Here is an 11501-nt window from a genome sequence, read left to right as displayed (position 1 = left end):
CAGTTTTCTTCACAGTCCAACTCTCACATCCATACATGACCACTGGAAAAACCATAGCCTTGACTAGACGAACCTTTGCTGGCAAAGTAATGTCTCTGCTTTTGAATATGCTATCTAGGTTGGTCCCACTTGCTGCTGCTGCTGCTAAGTCGCTTCAGTCATGTCCAACTCTGTGCGACTCCATAGACGGCAGCCCACCAGGCTCCCCCATCCCTGGGATTCTCCAGGCAAGAACACTGGAGTGGGTTGTCATTAGTGGGATACAATAAGTCACCCCTCTCAATGTGATATTTTTGTCTTTGAAAAGCAGAGTTTCTTATAGGAACCTTATCAATCACACAGTAGTTACAAGAATGTCAGATATAATGATGCATACAATCTAAACAAGAGAAGCTATTTAAGAATTTACATACTGTAAAAATATGCACATTAGAAGTTAGTCGTGTGGAGAGATACAAGCAGCTGGAAGAGTAGTTGATTGGGGTTGAAGGATATTTATATTTAAGGATATTTAAGGATATCCTTAATTAAATTAAGCAGTAATATTGCTTTTTCTTCCTATATATGTTTATTTATATGAATAAATTTATTTATTACAATAAATAACTGCCACTAACAGACATAGGTTCTCCACACACATCTAAATACACAAGAGTAAATGATGACCTACTGCGTGTACAGTTCCAAGTGGGTTTGTGATCCTGTGATAGCTCTCATGAAAATGGTACATAGTAAACCCCATGCAGGCAAGCACTGGTTATTAAGTCTAGTTTTAATTTGAAACTGTTTAACTTCTGACATTATTATCTGTGAAGAACATGTTTTCTTTTACTGTTTTAAAAATTGATATGCATGCAGAGTGGGGGAATTTTGATGGTTGCTCCAACTAACAGTGATAGCTGAAATATCCTTAAAAATACTTCTTAATAACAGAATTTATTCACATATTTAACGTAGACCGTGGGTCATCTATAGCTTCAAATCTAAAGATAGAGGAAGTGTATTGGAATTTTAATGCTTTTAGTTTTAGTATCCTATAGTTTCCTACCTTTGTCCCAAAGAATGAAATCCATGTAACTGCTTCTGTGTTCACCAAAGCAGGCACCACTTTGAGCTCTTAAGAGAATATTCAAAACAAAAAGTGTACTTTATCTTCCTCTGCACTTTTTGAGAAACTTGACCAAAATTATAAATTACTCAAGGTTCCTGTTGAGCAGAGGTGTTTTTCTGTGTTACTGTCTAGAGAACAAACCAAATGAGATCTTCGTGAGAAAAGTGCTGACTTGGAACACATGTTATCAGCAAGCAGGGACCCTGGACAGCAGCTTAATTTTCTCATTTACAAAACACCCCCATTCACTCTGCTTTTCACCAACTATTAAAGCAAAATCCTGGGGGGTGGGGATTGGCTATGCCTAACAACTTATGCTTAAAAAGATCCTCCCAAGATTTCTCTAATCAAGGAAAATCCCTTCTGTAAGAAGTTGGCAGGTTCTGTGAACCTAGAGGGAAGACTTAATATCTCTGCTGCTGCTGCTGCTAAGTCACTTCAGTCGTGTCCGACTGTGTGCGACCCCATAGACGGCAGCCCACCAGGCTCCTCCATCCCTGGGATTCTCCAGAATATCTCTATGGATGCTTAAATTACAAGTTCTTTTGGGGGAAAAGACATTAAAATAACTTGAAGGTCTATTTCATTGGCAACTTAGAATAAAAAATATTAAAATAACTTGAAAGTCTATTTCATTGGCAACTTAGAATTTTATTTTTAAACTTTGAAATTTGAAAACAAGACAGCCTATCTTGAATAATAAAGTTTCCCAATGCTAAATGTGCCCATCTGGAGCTTTTTTTTTTGCCTGAAGTACAAAAGCCAACTTTCTAAAACTCCTAGATAAGGACAGTACTGTTCGGATGATCTGTGATTAGATGAACTGATCAATCTCAGTCAGTAACACCCCTTTTTTATTCCTTGGTAAGGGTTTAAAATATTCTAGAAAAGACTCATTTTTCTAGTCTTACATAGACAATTTCATTCTCAAGTCTCCTGAGAGGTGTATGCTGTATACAAGAATCCATATTTATCCTTCTCACTTACATACACTTCACAAATTGGATGGACACACTCATTATATTTATTCACTATCAGGAAGGAGATGATTAGCATTGAGCTGTAAGTACATTCTAATTATCTTGAAGAGCTCACTCATGTTGACACGATCAGGCACCAGGAATTTTATTTTATCCAGGACCAGAAGCTGTTTCTCAGCTTTGTATTTTTCTATTATTACCAAGATTTTGGCAGGATGCTGCTCTGGGATAAGTTGAACATCTTCTACTCTTTGTTTGAAGGTTCTGAGCTGTTAGAAGGTTTTCTCCTGCAATAGCAACTTCTCTTATGTCTCCTCAGCCCGCAGTCATCCCACTGTATTTTATTTGTACCTTTTTCAAATCTGGCAACCCATTCCAGGACTCTTGCCTGGAAAATCCCATGGATGGAGGGACCTGGTGGGCTGCAGTCCATGGGGTCGCTAGGAGTCGGACACGACTGAGTGACTTCACTTTCACTTTTCACTTTAATGCATTGGAGAAGGAAATGGCAACCCACTCCAGTGTTCTTGCCTGAAGAATCTCAGGGACGGGGGAGCCTGGTGGGCTGCCGTCTATGGGGTCGCACAGAGTCGGACACGACTGAAGTGACTTAGCAGCAGCAGCAAATCTTGTTTTAGAGTCTTTATTTGTATTTTGTTTGTTTGTTTTTGCTGTTTTGCATCTGGAGCAGCAATTCTCAAACATTATGTGCATCAAAATCACCCCCAAAACTTGTTAGAACAGAGTGCCTGACCTCACACCCAGAATGTCTAGGGTCCAAGAACTTTGATCATGCTCTCAAGTAATGATGCATGGTACAAGGAAACACTTTGAGCACCAGAAGCTTTCACAAGACCCACAGTCTAGGTCCTTTGAAGGCAGGGGCCATGTCCCTGCATGGACCTTTCATTCATCTTTCATTCCGCACAGGATCCAACACAGTGACTTGTAAAGAGCTGTTCAGTAGGATGATTTCATTAGTAATGAATTTCTGGACTTCAAAGGTGTGTCACAGAAATTTCATACACATTAATATTCTAAGGAAGAATCAGAGTTACAGTGAAGAACCCACAAAGAGTGAAGGAGAGCTCGTGATCCATTCCGAAGTCAGCCTGCATCATCAGTGAATAAAGCAAAAGGGGAAAGTGTAAAGCTGGGTAATTTTCAATGTCAAACAGGCAGCAAGTGTTAGATTAATTATTTTAGCTATTATGCAAAAAAGTTTTTTTTAAACTATAGCCTATTTCCAAGTGGTTAATAAATTCAGCAAGAGTGTTTTATTAATTACTACTAGGAAAGCCAATACAATTAATGTACATTCAAAAATTGTCAGACATGGAAGTTAAAAAAACAGAGACCACCATGAGATGGGCAGTGGATGCCTGGCTTTGAGGCCCAGCTGTGCCCTTGATGCCCATGTGCATTCAGGTACTCAGTTTCTTCTTATGTAGAATGGGTAGCAAAACAATCATGTCTGCTTTTGAGAGATAAGTCCTCAAAACAGTACCTGGCACACAGTAAGTGTTTGTTATATAAAACAAAATACTAGTAGAGAAATGTAAAGTGGTGCAGCTGCTATGAAAAAGAGTACAGAGACTCTTCAAAGAATTAAAAGTAGAACTGCCATATGATCCATCAATCCCACTTCTGGGTACTTACATGTATACCTGTGGCGGATTCATTTTGATATTTGGCAAAACTAATACAATTATGTAAAGTTTAAAAATAAAATAAAATAAAATAAATGAAAACAGGATCTCAAAGAGATATCTGTACCCCCCTGTTCATTGCAGTATTATTCATATTAGCCAAGGTATGGGAACAACCTAAGTAATCTCAATGGGTAAATGAATAAACAATATGTGGTCACCATATACAATATAGTATTATTCAGCCATAAAAAGCAAGGAAATCCTGCCATTTACAACAACATGGATTGACCTTGAGGGTGTAATGATAAGTGAAATAAATCAGACAGAGAAAGTCAAACACTGTAAGATGTCACCTACATATGGGATCTAAAACAACAACAGCAAGTCAAAACAAAAACCAAATCCATAGAAACAGAGAAATGGTGGTGGGCGAGGGACTCAAAAGATTCAAACTTTCAGTGTTAAAATAAATAAATCCTGGCGCTATGTATATATAGCACAGTGACCATAGCTAATAATAACACTGTATATTGGAAAGTTGCTACGACAGTAGATCTTCAAAGCTCTCATTAAAAAACAACAGTAAAAAAATAAACTAATATGGAATCTTCTCAGGTTAGTCTATGCCTTTGGTGATCATATTTTGTCCACCTGAAATTTAGAACAAAGATGATAGATACTCAGGCCACTCCTGGGAATAAAAGGCTTTCCAAAAATTCTGTGATTCTCCAAACAGGGGTTACAGAAGCCAACGACAGTGTTTTGTGTACAGAGAATGTTCTGGACACCCCAGGTTGTCTGGTGTTCATATCTGTGTATTCCCAGCTCCTCTCTTCCATTTCCCCCCAAATATCCTGCCACCCCAAGAACGGAGAGAGAATGAGAACAGGAAAGGTAAAACTCGTGTCTTCATCAGCTTTTTCAGTCATGATGTGAGTGGATTTTTGTGGAATGGAAGTAATTTCATGGTAATGTTCCCCACTGGAGCCCAAGAGAGCCTACATCTTGGACCTTAAGTTTCAGGGTGTTGGCTAGTGTGTATACACAGAATAACCAACGGAAACCCAACCAACACACAGGCAATCTCTCAGCAATGTTCTTCCTTTTAAAACATGTTAATGTTTCCACTGAGAGCCCTGGAATTTACTGTACATTTTTGCTTTTGCTTCTTATGGCAGCAAAGGGAGGCACTTACAAGTAAGAGACTCATAAAGTGCAAAAATCACTCAGAGATGATGTTTATCCAGCTGGACTTCTGCAGTGAGAAACACAATTCAAGAATACAACTGAAGGCAAAGAGCCAGTCCCAAATTATGGATGCAAAGATTGGACAAAGGCAGCAGAAAGGGAAAAGATCATGTGTCAGACTGCTAGTCTTCCTGCTACTTCTCATCTGGCAGTGTTGATCCCACTCATGGAGAAGGCAGCTGGCCCCCACAAGAAGCTCCAGAAACTGCCTACACCATCCTTTCTTCATGCTCAGACACATGCTCTGTCCTTCCTTCCTCCCTCCCTTCTTTCCTCCCTTCTTTCTTTCGTGCCTTCCTTCATTCCCTTCTTTCTTCCTTCCTTCCTTTCTTCCCTGCCTTCCTCTCTCTCTCCTTTCTTTCTTTCTGGATTTCTTTCTCTCTCTTTTACCCTTCTTCCTTTGTCTGAGCTATCTCTCTTGTTATAGAGATTCCCAAACATACACAAAAGTAATGAGAAACACATAACAACCCCCCCAGCTATCTATCACCTGCCTCAGGTATATCAACTCTGTGCCAGCCTCAACCTCCTAGCTGTCCACCCCAACTCTCCCTGCAGCCCAGTGTTTTCCTGCAGCATTTAAAAATAAAAACGTTACTCTTACATGTGTCATTATGTGTCTGTAAGAGAAACTTACTTTTTAAAAACCTAACCAGGCTTCCCTGGTGGCTCAGTGGTGAAGAATCTGCTTGCCAATGCAGGAGACATGGATTTGATCCCTGATCCAGGAAGATCCCACATGCCGTGGAATCCTGATCCAGGAAGAACCCACATGCCACGGAGCAACTAAGCATGTGCACCACAACTATTAAGCCTGTGCTGGACAGCCCAGGAGCCACAAATACTGAAGCCCAAGTGCCTAAAGTCCACGCTCCGCAACAAGAGGAGTCACTGCACATAACACCTAAAGAAAAGCCTGCATAGCAACGAAGACTTAGCACAGTCAAAAATAAATAAATAAAGTTTATTAAAAAAAAAAAACTGAAATGCATTAGCATACTTTTCAAAATTAACTATATTTCCTTGAGATCAGTGTATTTAAAAATTTCTCAAAAAATGTTTTTATAGTTATTTTGTTCAAACAAACTCCAACCAACCTCTACATGGTGAATTTAGTTGAGAAGTTTCTCAGTCTTTTTCATCGTGTTTTCACGCCTCATGTATGACCTGCCCAATTTCCCAATCTAGGTTTCGCTGAATTGTATCCTCACGGTTGTCAAAAGTTCAGGAAAAACAACAACAGAAGTAAAGTCAGTGAATCACTGAAGTACTAATTAGTAAAAGTTATAGGGAATTCTGCTCAATATTACGTGGCAGCCTGGATGGGAGGGGAATTTGAGGGGCCTATGGGTACGTGTATATGTACAACTGAGTCGCTCTGCTGTCCACCTGAAACTATCACACCATTGTTAGTTGGTTATGCTCTAATATAAAGTAAAAAGTAAAAAAAAAAAGTTTATTGTGTGCAGACCAAAAAGACAGTGTACAAACGGGGAGCACTCAAACCCAAAGGTGGTATATTGTTGTAAAGCAGTGTGAAGGCAGTGACTGTTTATTTTTCAGAGTAACTGATTAAAACATTAGAATTTTCTTGAATGAAAGGGAATTGGTTAATGGTTACCTCATAGCAACTGGGAGGAACAGTTCATATTTTTTGCTTATGATTTTCAGAGGCATAAGCAACAAGTGACCCACGTCAAGTTACCCTCACTTGTCCTACAAAATCAGCTAAATAAAGCTTTGTTTGTATGACTAAACTGGTTTTGTCTGCTCAGGGAATTTTCAAGTCTGGTCTCTGTTTGAGTTTGATTTGAGCATGATTTAACTAACACATTCCTTTGCTCCCATAGTTTGGAGGTTTGTTTAGACTGGGTTATGAACTTTTCAGTGTGAGTCGTCCATAGGTGGTGTTGGTGGTTCCTTTTGTACCCCTAATGTTTTGTTACCCAGGTTTAGTGGATTTGAAATTAATCAGTAGTAAGCTGAGGTATTGTCATCCTGATCCACTCATCAAATGTTTCCCATCAGCCTCATGTTAATTACATTCATTTATTGCCCAGATCTGTTTTTCATTCAGTCAGTTCAGTTCAGTCACTCAGTCGTTTCCGACTCTTTGCGACCCCATGGACTAAAGCACGCCAAGCCACCCTGTCCATCACCAACTCCCGGAGTTTACTCAAACTCATGCCCATTGAGTGGGTGATGCCATTCAACCATCTCATCCTCTGTCGTCCCCTTCTCCTCCTGCCTTCAGTCTTTCCCAGCATCAGGGTCTTTTCAAATGAGTCAGTTCTTTGCAACAAGTGGCCAGAGTATTGGAGTTTCAGCTTCAGTATTAGTCCTTCCAATGAATATTCAGGACTGATTTCCATTAGGATGGATTGGTTGGATCTCCTTGCTGTCCAAGGGACTCTCAAGAGTCTTCTCCAACACCACTGTTCAAAAGCATCAATTCTTCGGCACTTAGCTTTCTTTATAGTCTAACTCTCACATCCATACATGACTACTGGGAAAACCAAAGCTTTGACTAGACGGACCTTTGTTGGCAAAGTAACGTCTTTGCTTTTGAATATGCTGTCTAGGTTGGTCACAACTTTTCTTCCAAGGAGCATCTTTTAATTTCATGGCTGCAATCACCATCTGCAGTGATTTTGGAGTCCAAAAAAATAAAGTCTGTCATTGTTTCCCCATCTATTTGCCATGAAGTGATAGGACCAGATGCCATGATCTTCGTTATGTTGAGCTTTAAGCCAACTTTTCCTTTTCTCCTTTCACTTTCATCAAGAGGCTCTTTAGTTCTTCTTTGCTTTCTGGCATAAGGGTGGTGTCATCTGCATATCTGAGGTTATTGATATTTCTCCTGGTAATCTTGATTCCAGCTTGTGCTTCCTCCAGCCCAGCATTTCTCATGATGTACTCTGTATGTAAGTTAAATAAGCAGGGTGACAATATAAAGCCTTGACGTACTCCTTTCCCGATTTGGAACCAGTCTGTTGTTCCATGTCCGGTTCTGTTGCTTCTTGATCTGCATACAGATTTCTCAGGAGGCAGGTCAGGTGGTCTGGTCTGGTTTTTTCATTAGTGGTTGCAAAATGGTGATTTGTTGTTGTTTGTTCTGAATTTATTACGATATCGCTTCTGTTTTTTAGTTTTTTGGCTACAAGGCATGTGGACTCTTAGCTCCCCTACCAGGACTGAACTCGCACCCCTTGCACTGAAAGGTGAAATCTCAACCACTGGCCCACCAGGGAAGTCCCTGTTCTGCATTTATTAGCATAACTTCTATAACTATTTGGTTAACCTGAAACAGAATTTGTATAAGAAAGGCAGAATCAATACATAATGCCTTCTCTCACTGAATTTTCAGAATAATTGTGAACCTATAATGAAGACGACTTCCTTTTTTTTTTTATCATTATAAACATGTAGAACATGTGTCTGCTTTATTTCAATACATTTAGTCACTTATTTGACTGTGTGGATCACAATAGACTGTGGAAAATTCTGAAAGAGATGGTAATACCAGACCACCTGACCTGTCTCTTGAGAATCTGTATGCAGGTCAGGAAGCAACGGTTAGAACTGGATATGGAACAACAGACTGGTTCCAAATAGGAAAAGGAGTATGTCAAGGCTGTATATTGTCACCCTGCTTATTTAACTTCTATGAAGAGTATATCATGAGAAACGCTGGACTGGAAGAAGCACAAGCTGGAATCAAGATTGCCGGGAGAAATATCAATAACCTCAGATATGCAGATGACACCACCCTTATGGCAGAAAGTGAAGAGGAACTAAAAAGCCTCTTGATGAAAGTGAAAGTGGAGAGTGAAAAAGTTGGCTTAAAGCTCAACATTCAGAAAACAAAGATCATGGCATATGTTCCATCACTTCATGGGAAATAGATGGGGAAACAGTGGAAACAGTTGTCAGACTTTATTTTTTTGGGCTCCAAAATCACTGCAGATGGTGACTGCAGCCATGAAATTAAAAGACGCTTACTCCTTGGAAGGAAAGTTAAGACCAACCTAGATAGCATATTCAAAAGCAAGACATTACTTTGCCAACAAAGGTCTGTCTAGCCAAGGGTATGGTTTTTCCTGTGGTCATGTATGGATGTGAGAGTTGGACTGTAAAGAAGGCTGAGCGCCTTTTGAACTGCTTTTGAACTGTGGTGTTGGAGAAGACTCTTGAGAGCCCCTTGGACTGCAAGGAGATCCAACCAGTCCATTCTGAAGGAGTTCAGCCCTGGGATTTCTTTGGAAGGAATGATGCTGAAGCTGAAAGTCCAGTACTTTGGCCACCTCATGCGAAGAGTTGACTCATTGGAAAAGACTCTGATGCTGGGAGGGATTGGGGGCAGGAGGAGAAGGGGACGACAGAGGATGAGATGGCTGGATGGCATCACTGACTCGATGGACGTGATTCTGAGTGAACTCCGGGAGTGGGTGATGGACAGGGAGGCCTGGCGTGCTGCGATTCATGGGGTCTCAAAGAGTCGGACGCGACTGAGCGACTGAACTGAACTGAATCACTTATTGTCTGTGGCCCATCAGTTATTCCATCTTTCGCCTGTAGGGGCTCCTCCAGTTTGGCTCTTGGACACAGTTCCTTAGTTTCTGGCAACAGCCCTATTTTGGGCCACAGTACGTCTCAGGATCATTTTGTACTGTACCTGCCCCAGAACAGCCATTTCTCTAGGAACTCTGCTTCCTGTTAGTGAAAAATAGCATTTGGAGACCACAATCTGGGAACTGGGAGTGGAAAGTGTGTGTGTGTGCCCACTGAGACTGTCTAGTCCTTGAATCTAGGCTTCTTCTTTGCTGTTGTTTTTAACAACACATTATATAAGCTCACATTATAAGCATATACTCACTTTTCCAGAACAAATATAGGATGTAAGTTTGTAGGGTTTTAAGTGTGATGATAAGAATGTATTCCTTTATGTACATTGAAATTTTTAGTTTCTAAGGATTCCTACATAATTACGTATTTGATCTCTTTGGTCTTTCTGTATCTCTGTGTATATGTGCATGTGTGTGTGTGTGTGTGTGTGTATGTGTGTGTACACATGTACATACATATGTTTTTCTATATACGTCTATGTGGATAGTTCAAATAGCAATGTCAGTATTACTATTAAATGTAAGAATCTAAAATGAAAGAAAAATTTGTGAACTGAATGGCAAGAAGCCATAGCGATAACAGTGCACTTGAAGTGCATGAAGAGTTTCTGTATTCAATGAAAATGCCAAAATCAAGAGGAATTAAAGAGGATTTCAGTGTATGTACTTACCTGACTGTGAGATTGCTCTGAAACTAAATCTCTGAAACCATGTTCTTAAGGAATCTTGCCACTAAAAATATTTAACAATAGACAGTTATTGGTGTCCAGGGTCTTAGGTAAGAAGAGACAGAAAGATCTTTTCATCTGCTTCTAGGAAGATTTACAGAGAATATGTTGACTATCTTGATTTTAACTGTTTCTTGTAGGTCTGTAACTCCTTCCTTTTAACTTGGACCTAGGGGTGGCATCAAAGAAGTGAAAGTGAAAAGATGATTGTAACTTTTCCAATTTCATCACTTTTCTCTAAGCTTTCTCACTTCTCTCAAACTCACTGTGGGTTGTTTTTAGAAAGTATCAGCCTAATAAGCATGATACAAAGTTAAGCCAATTTATACTCTTGCATTTGCGTCTTAAAACCTTCTCTGATTTTATTAAAGAGGCATGTTAAAACCTTCCTCTGTTTATTTCCTTTCCTGTCAGCTGTGTTTCATCTTATCCTGCTGTTGTTCACAACATGCCCCAGGTTTCATGTCCAGGAAAAGGACCGCATGCTGACATACCCAGTTATATTTAAAGTGACTAGCCCTTGATTTGTTTAGTAATTAAGTTAATAATCATATATTTTACTAAGTTTGTTACTTAATAAATAGGATGATTGACACTTTATTATAAGCATTGCCAACTACTCTTAGAAAATATTAACTCATTATTTTAAAAAGCTGTTTTGGAGTATTGACTATGGGATTAATCCTGAATTTTCCTGAGGATGGTGATGCGGGTACCTGTTTGCAGCTCACTTGAAATGGCCCCAGTTGTCAGTTTGGAAAAACATGGAGAAAACCAGACAGGATAAGCTCATTTTTGAGACTGACTTGTATGCCTGCCTGCACTCTTCTTTAATTTAATTTCCCAGAGCACCATGGTCCTAGGGGTAGAATTCTATCCTAAAGCAGGGATTGAAAACCATGAAAGGATTTGCTCACAGTCGCAGCTAATAGGTGACAAGAGAGTTTTAATCCTGTCTTCATCTTTCACATACATATCCCTGCACCCTAGCTGCCTTTCCCTGAACCTGGTGGGAGAAACCCATCTGCGTTGAACCTTAAAGTGAAAGAATCCAGTTAAAGAGTGAGTGCGTGGGGTCAGGAGGTGTCCTATCTCCCGCTGACAACACAGCATCTTACTCAGAGTCAGGTTCAAAACTGTGCTTATTGAATGGAAGA

General features: G+C 39.9%; 1 pseudogene; it reads right to left on the bottom strand.

Moving 5' to 3' along the window:
• Positions 1–2038: 2038 nt before the first annotated feature.
• On the bottom strand, positions 2039–9684 carry LOC113897487 (annotated as a pseudogene).
• Between the last annotated feature and the right edge of the window lie 1817 nt (positions 9685–11501).

Source organism: Bos indicus x Bos taurus, chromosome 8 (genome assembly GCF_003369695.1).
Source record: "Bos indicus x Bos taurus breed Angus x Brahman F1 hybrid chromosome 8, Bos_hybrid_MaternalHap_v2.0, whole genome shotgun sequence".
In the NCBI taxonomy this organism is placed as follows: domain Eukaryota; kingdom Metazoa; phylum Chordata; class Mammalia; order Artiodactyla; family Bovidae; genus Bos; species Bos indicus x Bos taurus.
This window is presented reverse-complemented; position numbering and strand designations above follow the sequence as displayed.